The sequence below is a fragment of the Amblyomma mixtum genome, chromosome 4 (assembly GCF_055824585.1).
Source record: "Amblyomma mixtum isolate Tamu chromosome 4, ASM5582458v1, whole genome shotgun sequence".
Classification (NCBI taxonomy): Eukaryota; Metazoa; Arthropoda; class Arachnida; order Ixodida; family Ixodidae; genus Amblyomma; species Amblyomma mixtum.
In genome coordinates this window covers 48,979,350-48,990,773 of record NC_143015.1, presented here as the reverse complement: position 1 = coordinate 48,990,773, position 11,424 = coordinate 48,979,350, and positions in this window count along the sequence as shown.

Below are 11,424 nucleotides of genomic sequence, written 5' to 3'. Positions count from 1 at the left end.
GGAGAGCCCGTGCGCTCCACTCACGCCCTTTGTCGAACTGCTGACTGCAATGAGATCGTTGTCAGAAGCACGGCCGGCCCGCCCGCCAAGGAGCGAAATACCTCCCACTAGCGCAGCCCCCCCCCCCCCCCCCCCCCCCCAACTGCCGGGTTCGGCAACGGCGGCCCGCATCAATCCTCCCTCTCCGTGGTCTGAGAAGGGAAAGCATGCTGAACCGACAGGTGTCGGCTAACTGAGCGATAGCGGGTTACTCCGTCAAATGCCGAGATCGGCAGCGGCGGCCTGTCAGCACGGTTTTCACCCAAGGTCGGAGAAGAAAATTCACAAATTATTGGCAGACGCCGGTGCGCTGACACAGCTCGAACGAGACCGCCTCTTGTCTTCGTTGGATTCAGTAACGGCCACGGAGAGCGGCGAGCGACCGCGAATCGAGCCGCCGAACTTCCCTGCAACACCATCGCACGCGGTAGCGGCGGCGGTTCCGGAGCAGCGCGAGGGCGAGCTGAGGACGTGCGGCCTGAATGCAGAGCAAGCCGCCTTTTGCGGGCGCTATCCTTGTCTGTCCCGCGGCCCCAGATGCAGAGCCTGCCAACCCGGGGCCCAGCCTCAGGTCTAGTGGCATGCACCTGCTGAGCCGCCAGTTCGCTCCAGCGGGTATAGTCATCATTCAGATAATTTAATTTAACAAATAACTTAACAAAACTAACTTAACAAATAACTTAACAAATAATTTAACAAAACTTCTCTTTGGGCTAGATGGTGCATAGCTTTTTTTTAAGGAATTTAAGCGCACAAGAATAAGCATGCACAGGAGAAGAGCTACAGGACAGCGCCTGTCCTGTGTGTTTCCTCTTTTACGAATTGGAAAAACAGCGCAATCAAAGACGAGACACATGAGAAGGACAAAACACAAGCGCTGACTAACAACCAAATGGTTTATTGCTACAGATGAGGCAGCATATAAATGAAATGGCACGAGTAAAAACACAAAATAAGCTCGAGAGAAAGATACCGCACAACCACACAACTTGACTAAAAAAGGGCACGTCACTGATTAAGATACGCAAGTTCCTTTGATAGTAGATTTATCGATGGGATGCTGATACAGGTGTTTCCGAGCTTTCTGATATGGCAAGCCTCCGAAATGAGCCTCGTGGTCTCATCTTTATAACGGGCGATGATAGTGGTCCGATTGAGGTGGTGGTGCTGAAAACTTTTAATTTCTGAAATAGAGTTTGGGAGCCACAGAGTGGCCCCGCTACATGCTCGGCGTCCCTAGTCCGGGACACCGCATGACAATGCCCCGTCTCTCGCCCATTTCACTAGAGCCCTTTGGGACTCAAGCGAGGAGCAGTTGAGGAGGGCAGTCTCCCATGCCTCTCTGGAAGGGGTAGGGGAAGGGGGGAGGTGGGGATTTTGAGTACATGCCCACACCATGTGGAAGATATCACAGGTCTCCCCACAGCGCGGTTATCGCCCATCGTGTTAGGATCGTAATGCTTTAAGATTGCAGGACAGAGTAGAGTACCTGTCTGCAGGCGCCTTAAAGTTCGCTCCTCCGTCTTACTCAGCCCCTTTGCAGGGGCCGGGAAAAGGCGGTGGTTGTCGGTATAATGCGTTATTATTTCCTTGAATCGCAGCAGCGGCTTGTTAGTCTCCGAGCCAGAAGAGCTGGGATGAGGAGCCCGGTGAATAAGCGCTCGGGCAGCGGCGTCAGCGGCCTCATTACCTCGTAAGCCCTGATGGCCAGGAGCCCAAATGATTCTTTTCGGTGTTGGATCAGTGGCAGTCCGTCTTAGAATGCAAGCAGCTAAGGGGGAGATCTCCCCCGCCAAGTAATGATCACATGCTTTTCGGGAGTCCGTAATGATGATTCTCGAATTGGCGTGGGCGGCAGCAAGCGCTATCGCTACTTCCTCGGCTCGCATTGAATTCGGGGCTCGAAAAGAGAGTCCATCAACGTGCATTTCCTGGTGAACGACAGCGGCCGTGTAAAATCCCGTGGGCGACGGCCCTGCTACGTCTACATAATATACACCGGGTCGGGAGCCGTGTTGTCTCTCAAGAGCCCGAGCCCGCGATTGTCGTCTGTTTTCGTGCATGTCGGTGTCCATGTTACGGGTGAGCGGGGAGACCCAGAGCATATGGCGCCACAGTACTGGGATACGCTCCGCCTCCTCTCGAGTGCAATCGTGTTGGATGTGTAAGCGGTTTAGCAGGAGGCGCCCAGGGGCAGTCTGCATGAGCCGCGTGTATTGGTTCACGAGGTGGGCCTCCCGCAGCTCCTGGTAGGAGTTTAGCACCCCCAATGCCTTGAGTTTGGCATTAGAGGTAGCCACCGGGAGATCCAGGGCTCGCTTAGTTGCCTTGCGGATGATGGCGTCTATTCGCGCCTCGTCTTGCTTAGTAGTGCGGAGATATGGCACGGCGTAGAGGATCCGGCTAGTGACGAAAGCATAGACGAGCCAAAGCGCGTCCTAGCCCCGCAGACCGCCCCGCTTGTTGGAAACGCGGCGGATCATGCGCCCTACCTGTTCGCCTACTCTCTTGAGTTTCACAATGGTGGAGTCCGGTCTGAGTCTGTGGTGAATGAAAAGGCCCAGAATACGGAGCTCCTCCACCTCTCTAATAGGCCCTCCTGACAAAGAGATGTGAATTTCTGTCCTATCCTTTGGGTTCGCTCTGACATGCAGAAGCTCTGATTTCGCTGGAGCACATTGGAGCCCACAGTCAATAGCATACGCATCGACTATGGAAGCGGCCTGCTGAAGGCGGGCCTCCATATCCCCAAGGCTCCCCTCAGGGGTCCAAATTGTAATGTCATCTGTATATAAAGCGTGTTGAATGCCTTCCACCCGAGCCAGTTGGCTTGGGAGGCGCATCATAGCTATGTTGAACAGGAGCGGTGATAACACGGCTCCCTGAGGGGTACCCCGTGTTCCCATCATGTAGGGGCCGTATTCCTCGCCCTCAATCCGAAGAAAGGCCTGGCGATTAGTCAAGAAATCTCGTACATACGCGTAGGCCCTAGCCCCACAATCGGTAGAACTCAAGTTTGCCAGGATGCTTCCGTGTTTAACATTGTCGAAAGCCCCTTTCAGATCAAGGGCGAGGATGGCTTTGTCATTGTGTTGCATAGTTGTGGGTCGTATTACATCCCTGTGCAGCTGGAGAAGGACATCCTGTGCAGACATGTGGGGGCGAAACCCGAACATGGTGACTGCGAAGAAGCCCTTACTCTCCAGGTATGGAGAGAGGCGATCCCGAACCATCGTCTCCATAAGCTTGCCCGCACATGAGGTCAGTGATATGGGCCTCAGGTTGTCCGTATTCACGGCCTTACCTGTTTTAGGGACAAACGTCACAAGTGACGTTTTCCACTCGGGAGGGAGTGGACGCCCGTCCCAGATCTGGTTGATGTATTCTAATAAATGGAGGTAGGCTGAGTCCGGTAGGTTCGCCAACAGGTTCACTGGTGTGTGATCCCGTCCCGGAGCCGTACCCCGGCGCATTTTTGCTAAGGCCGCCTTAAGGTCGTGCAACTCAAACGGGGCATCAAGTGTTTCATTAGGCCTGCCAGAGTACATGTACTCGGGCCCAGGCGGGTTCTCCGTACGACAGATATATCTGTCGCACAGAGTGTCCGCAAGTTGCGCCGTCGTACCTTGATACCCCTGCAGAGCCCACCGGAGCTGCTTTTGCGTCTCCCCTCTAGTTTGGGAGGGGTCGATTAGACTGCGAAAAGACGCCACGTCCCCTTCGAGCTCATCGGATGAGCTGCGGCGTCGCAGCGTGCTATCCAATTTGAATCTGAGAGTTCGGCAGCATACGCTGCAGCCTGCTCTGTGAGTTTGGCTATGCGGTCGCGTAATTTGCGATTAGTTTTCTGCTTTTTCCACCGTTTAGTTAAGCTCCGGCGCGGCTCCCACAAATGCAGGAGGTGTGTGTCCACTGCGGGGATCTCTTCGGTGGTTTGTAGTGTTGTGGCGTGTTGTTTCTCAAAGTTGTATATGTGGTTAGCCCACTCCGCGTAGCCGCCGGAAAATAGTACGGGAGGGATAGTGTGATTTCGGAATTTGTGCCAATCGGTCAGCTTGGCCTGACGCCATTTTTTGCGCGCTGCCTTCGCCACGAGTGTAATCCTGAGAAGGAGGTGATCGCTGCCTAGAGAATCTCCCAAGTTCTCCCAGGCAGCTGCTCTACCATTTTTAACGAGAGAAAGGTCGGGACACGTGTCGCGGGTTACCGAATTCCCAACTCGGGTGGGATACGCCGGGTCCGTGAGCAACGTGAGGCTGAGGGTGGAGATGAGCGCCGCCAGCTTACGTCCTCTTGCCTGTTCGAAGTGGTAGCCCCAATGAAAGCTGGGAGCATTGAAGTCTCCAACGATCACTAGAGGCTCTTTGGCTGCAATTTTTATCGCGCGAAGGAAGATTTCATTAAAAGTTACGCGCAGCTTATGCGGAGGGCAGTATATGTTGAGGATATGTATTGACGGGTCGCGGCGACTGAGAGGCAGTACCCGGACCATTGTATATTCTTCCTCGGTACTCAAGTCTAAGTAGACCTGAACCACGGTGTAAGCCTTATTCACCAGGATGCACGTAGAGGGGCCCCCCTGAAAGGTGCTGTAGCCTGATATTTTAGCGTCTATGCCGGGCTCCTGCAGGGCAATGAGTGCCGGCATGTCAGCTAGGGACTGCAGGTAGAGCTGGAGGTGTGACCGTGTTTTCCACGCTCTGAAACCCCTGCAGTTCCATTGGGTGATCTGGAATTTTTCAAGGTTTTTATCATTCCTATTAGATCTGCTAGCCATCTTGTTCTATTTATTTACGGGCGAGCGGACTAGCTCTGGCCGGGAGCGTGCGCAACCCCAGCGAGGGGCCGCACCGACCCACCAGGTGCCGAGCCTGAACCACGTTCCTCCGCTGCCTGGCGGGAGGCTGTCTTACGTTTGAGGTGAGGGGATTCGCAGCTAGTGGCGTTCTTAATTTGGGTACTGACCCAGGGCTGCACGGCTTTAAGGACCGAGTCAGTGACCTGGGCCATAAGGTCGGGAAGTGCTTGCGTTAAAGCTGCCTTCAACATGTCCTGGAAGGACTCGCGGACTGCTGACATGATTTGATTCGGGAGGGCCGCCACTTGTTCCTCCAGTTGCTCGGTTTGGCGCTGCATTGCCTCTAGGCTGGCGACGCGATCAGCAGATCCAACTACCGTGTCCCCGCACTGCTGCGAGACGCTAGTGAGGCAAGATGTTACGGATGATCCGTCATCCTCGTCATCTGGCTCAGCTTCTTGCATTGGTTCGGATGACCCGGCCTGTTTGGCCTCTAATTCTTGAATTTTGCGCACTAGAATTTGGTTCTGGCGCCTGAGCTCCTCTACCTGCTGCTGTAGGGCGGTTTCGGAAGGGGAGGGACGGGTAGGGGAGGGACGGGTAGGGGGCCCGGAGACTGCCCTACTCCAACTGCTGACCTGTGGTTGGACGGGTGCCAAGGGCGGGAAGTCCCTGGCGCTGAGGACCGGGGGCACCGCCTGGGTCGCGGACTTTACAGGTTTCGATGTGCCGGGTTTGGCCTTGGTTTACTGATCGGCTGGCGCTCTCTTGGCCTTGGGCGGAGGAGCCTGCATGAGCCCCGTCTTTGTCTTCGGTTTGGATCCGGATGGAGAGCTCGGTTTGATGGCTTTCCGGAACCGTCCGGCACAGTCAGGAGCTCCGGTAGGGTGGCCACCTCCGCAGATGAGGCAGCTCGGAACACAGTCATGTTCTAGCGGGCCGTCAGGAGTGGCATCGGGAACCTGGACTCCACAGCGATTGTAGCGTCCCGGCTGCGGTCGCGGGCACGCATCGGCCCGATGGCCCACTGTACCACAGCGGTGGCATGCTGGCACTGTTTTCTTGTACAGGCGAACAGGGAGCCGTTCGTAGCTGTACAACACCGTCCGTGGCACCTTGGTCCCCGCGAAGGTGATCACCGCAACCGGGGTTCCCCCTAGCTTGCGCACAGACACCACATTTTGTTCCGCACTGAGTTTTCGTTTAACGCTTTCAGACGTTTCATCTGGCGAAACAGTCACGACGCCTCGACAGAACGCACCGGACAGTTTAGGGTGTCCCCGGAACGGTAGCTCGCGTTCCCCTACCCGCAGCACAATATCCCGCAGTAGCTTCTCCGCGGCGTCGACTGATTTTAGTGCACATACAAGGACGTTTTGGTCCCAAACGGGCCACACCGCAAGTCCAGCATTTGCGTCGTCCCCGATGATGCTGCGGACTGCAGCGCCGGCTTGTCCAGGACCACAAGTTGCCTTGAGGTCGACCGTGTCTCTTGGTTTCAGCACCACGACGATGTCATCTTTTTCAATGCGCGGCGTGTTCTGCGGCCGCCACCGGAGTTGCTTGGAGCTCTTCGAGGCTGCGTTCAGCGCACTCCCGCCCTGCGTATGCGCAGAGCTAGCCGGCGCCTGTTGCTGGGTGGCACCAGCACCAGCGTCCCTCGATGCGGCCGCCGCGTTCTTCTTTCCGCGCCAGACGCGGACCATATCTTGGAGGTAATCGTCCTCGGTTGGTAGAGGATCCTCGCCTTGAGTAGTATCCTCGGATTGATGGGTATCTATTGTTACGATCTGCAAGGACTGCGAGTCGTATCCGGTCACTTAATTTGGAGCCGCCAGAGCCGAGGGATCCCCTACCGGGGCCATCGCAGGCCCCGGCGCCGTTAGGCTTAGCACCACCGCGGCGTGGCGAATGCTTCAAATGACCGAAAAGTGGTCAAAAATTGGCCCCACCTTAACAAACGTGGTGTAGACGGGATTGAGGTGCGCTTCGCAATCTTCACACTCAGCACAGTGCACAGCAAGATGGTTTCTGCGAGACTTGTTCTCTATATCTTTTGCATGTTCACGCAGTCTATCGTTGATGCATCGTCCCGTCTCACCGATGTAGAAACTGCCACAAGAGGTCGTGATCTTGTAAACGATACCAACACGACACTGATCGAACTTCCGCTTATGCTTCTTCTGGCAGCCTTTTTTGCTTCCATCCTCATTAACACGCTTGCACAATCCGCTAAGTTTATTCCTGGCTGAAAAAACAAGCCTAATGCCTCCTTTGCTCACTATCTTCTTTAGATTGTGCGAAACTTCGTGCACATACGAGATGCACACTGTTCTTTTTCTTTCTGCCAGACCCGCATCGGTGCCCTTGATCTTTCGCAGACTACATTCTGCAAGCAGGGACGCAGCAACATTTGACACCATCTTCGTGGGGTATCCTGCTGCAGATAGCCTGTTCACCTGTGCGTGAAAACTGCCTTTTGTCTGATGCAGACATGATCTTTTTAGTGCGGCTCTTAGGCATGCCTTAGCAATACCGCGCTTAACAATCTTCGAGTGAGCTGACCGGAAAAGGAGAAGGCTCTTCCTGTACCGCGGCGAGTATGCCCAACAAATATGGTTGTTAGAAATTGTCATTTCCATGCCTAAAAACCTGAGCCTATTATTAGAGGGGAGATCTGAAGTCAATTGAAGGTCATGAGGTTCATAACAGAACACGTCTAAAATCTCTGCAGTCGTTTTCTGTGTGTCATTAGCCCGATATAAAAGTAGAAAGTCATCAACATTTCGCATTATCTTAAAAAATGGGCGCGTCATCGAGCTTAGTTCGAAGACGCCTGTCATAACTTGCTAGAAGTAAATCGCTTAGTACAGGAGCGATGCTCGAGCCAATGCAGACTCCTTGTTTTTGGATAAAAAATTTGATGTCTATAGTGAAAAAGGTTGATTTCATGTAAAAACTCAGTAATTCTAAAAACCTGCTAACGTCCATTCCACATGCGTTTTGGAATTTTGTTACGCCAAAGCGGTCGATGCAAAGGCTGACTTCCGCGGTCACAGAGCGCTGAGGCATGGAATAGTAAAGGTCCTTCACATCAATCGAAAAAGCGCTTACATGTGGTGGGCACTCTTCCCGAAGGAAGTCTGAAACAGTCTCGGGCTTCCTGATGAGGAATGGGTCGTCCACCTCCAGGTGAGAAAGGCACTTCTGCAATAAAACAGCGACTTCACGTTGCCACGTACCTCTTTCAGACACGATTTCGCGGAATGGGCACTGATCCTTGTGTGTCTTCGCACTGAAGAACATAGAAAGGCAGGTTCCTTTCGATGCCTCTACAGACGAAGCCAACCTCGAGAGGCCGGCTTGTTCAAAGAGCTGGACCGCTTTTTCTCGCACCTTGGCAGGTTTGACGGACTTTAATTCCCTGAAGTTGGATTGGACTGCTTCTTGAGCCTTTTCTTTGTACAGGCCATTAGACACGATGATAAAGCCACCTTCCTTGTCGGACTGTAGCAGCTTCACCTTTGCATCTCTGAGGGCTTCCGCAGCGGAGGTGAGAAGACGCGTGTTTCCTTTCTTGGCGTCTTTTGGGAGGCACTCAACTCCTTCCAAGATGCACCTGTTGGCATCATATATGGTGGCCCTTTTTTTGCAGCCGTACGCACAAGAGAAAGTAACTCAGTTTTGTCCAGACGCGGATGTTCACAGAACTTCTGGACGGCTAATTTATGAAAACGATCAACATCTGGCTAAATTAAATTTTTCCGCAGGTCAGAAAGTTTACATCCTTGACAAAATGAAAACAATTTGTTTATCAGAGATGCAAACTGTGAAATGAAAACTTGCATTTCGAGCCGATTTTATAAGCAGACATAAGCAGATATCAGCAGCTAGCAGCGCAGATTTCTTCACGACTGTTATATTGATTCTTCTCCTGTTTGTTACACCCCCGGACCATAGTGCAGGTCAAAACACTGCTGCTCACCATTCCGAATTTGAAATTTATCAGATTTTCATGTCAAATTAGACATATCAGCGGACATACATTGCATCCGAAAAGTCAGAAGCAAACTTTTGCTTAGTATAAGAAAGAGAGTTGGGGTTTGCTGTCCCAGCGGCTTGCGCCGACGAAGGAGAGGAAGAAGACAGAAGGCGGAGCTGACGAAGCTCTCGTGCGCGCTTGCGAACGCCGGCCTGCTGAGCAGCACTGCTGGAAAAAGGACTGTGGCCGTCCACACTAACTGTGCGAGTCCTCACATTACACTTGGTGGAGGTGCGGCTTCCTCTTCCCTTGGAGCTAAGCCACGATGCCCAGGCTACCAGGCTCTACCACGACATCCGAAACCTCGGCCCAACCTATCCCCACCGCTGTGATCTGTCCCGCTGCCGTCCGTCAGCGCGACCCTACGATCTTCAGCGGCACTGACGACACCGATGTAGAAGATTGGCTGGCCTCCTACGAACGCGTGAGTGCTTACAACAAATGGGATCACGTCGTTAAGCTCACGAACGTCATCTCCTACTTGACCGATGTCGCCAACTTGTGGTTCCGCAACCACGAAGCGGATTTTACTACCTGGGCGGCTCTAAAAACCAGCCTGACTGACGTCTTCGGCCGCCCCGCTGTCCTAAAGGTTTGTGCTGAACAACGGTTGCGCAGTCGTGCCCAGCAGAACGGCGAGAACTTCACGAGTTATATCGAGGACGTCGTTGATTTGTGTAAGCGGCTCAACCCATCTATGAGCGAGGCTGACAAAATCCGACATATTCTGTAAGGGATTGAGGACGATGCGTTTCAAATGTTGGTGTCTAAAGATCCCCAAACCGTGTCCGACGTCTTGTCTTTGTGTCAGAGCTACGACGAGCTCCGCAAACAGCGACATGTCACCCGCCATACTATTTGCTCGCACGACACCATTTCGAGCTTGGCAGCAGGCAGCCCTGCCCACGATCAGCCGACACTTCTTCAGCACATCAGGCAGTTTGTGCGGGAGGAGGTCGCCTGTCAATTATCGCTGGTTACCTGTCAACCCGCCCCAACGCTATCGCTGTCACCTTCTATTCAGCGTGTCGCCCAGGAGCAGGTAGCTGAGGTCCTGCCGCCTGCTAATCCACCCCCTCTGGTCACTGCACCGCTGAAATATGCTGAAGCAGTCGCCCAGCCGCGACCTCAGCCGGTTATGCCTGCTTATGCGCCACCTGTCAGCGTGTACCTGCAGCAGCCGCTCGCCCCTGCACTGCCACTCACTCACCATCCTCGGCCTCGCACCGGTCCCCGCCCTGTGAATCCGTGGCGCACCCCAGACAACCGCCCGATTTGCTATACCTGCGGTCTCGCTGGTCATGTGGCCTGCTGGTGCCGCACGCGCGGATCTAATTCTCACGACTACGGGCGCCCGCCGACGTACGATGTTCTGTTGCCTTCCGTCCCTGTCACTTCTCCTCTACCTCCTCAGAATCCCTCTCTGTCTCGCTCCGACTCCTACAACCGAAGCCATCGGTTGCCGTCTCCTCGACGCCGTTCACTCTCTCCTATGCGCCGCCGGTCACCCCCCCCCCCCCCCCCCCTCCAAGCGGAAAACTAGGCGCCGCAGTTTCGGAGGCAAGAACTGCGCCGTCAACGACCGTCTCAAGCCCTATCACCTCTCCCATGAATGTTATTGAAGTGATCGTTGAAGGTGTTACTGTTGACGCGCTTATTGACACTGGTGCTGCCGTGTCCATCATTAGTCGCACCTTGTGCCGCAAACTAAAAAAGTGATGACGCGCTTTCTGACCTTTCGCTTCGCACCGCCAGCGCTGACCCCATTCGCCCTCTGGCAGCGTGCACTCCACGCCTCGTCATCCAAGGCCTCTCCTACACCACTGAGTTCTTCGTTCTCACCCGCTCCTCTCATGACATCATCCTCGGGTGGGACTTTCTGTCCACGCATCACGGCATCATTGACTGTGCACGTGCTGAAATTGATTTGTCGCCGCTGTGTGATGCTCTTGTGGACGCCTCCCCTGATACCGCCGCGCCTATTCTCGCCGCTGACGACGTCGATGTGCCAGCTTTCTCTTCTGTTTTCCTGCCGCTGTCCTGTGCTGCCCTCTCTGACGCTGCTGTCCTTTATTCGCGCTCCCCTTTTTGTGCACACCGCAAATCTGTCATGCTCCCTCATGCCGTGCTCACACTTTCTGGTGGTTTTGGCGCCCTGTACGTCGCGAACCCGTTACGATTCCCCATCACTTTACTTCGGGGAGAATCGCTTGACACGGTTGATGTCATCGATCTCGACGACGCTGCTCCTGTCCTTGATGACCCTGACGCCCATGACATCAGCGCCCTCACTCCTCCCGCCGACGTCGCCGACCCGTCCTCCCCGGATGTTTTCCTATTCTGTCGATGCCGCTCTACCACCTCACTAACGCGCCCAGCTCATCGCTTTGCTGCAGCGCTTCCGCGCATCCTTCGACTCTCCTCAAGCGCCGTTGGGTTGTGCAACAGCGGTTCGCCGCCATATCGACACTGGAACCCATGGAGCCTTGTGCCAACGCCCCTACCGCATCTCCTCCGCCGAGCGCCGCATCATTGATGACCAGGT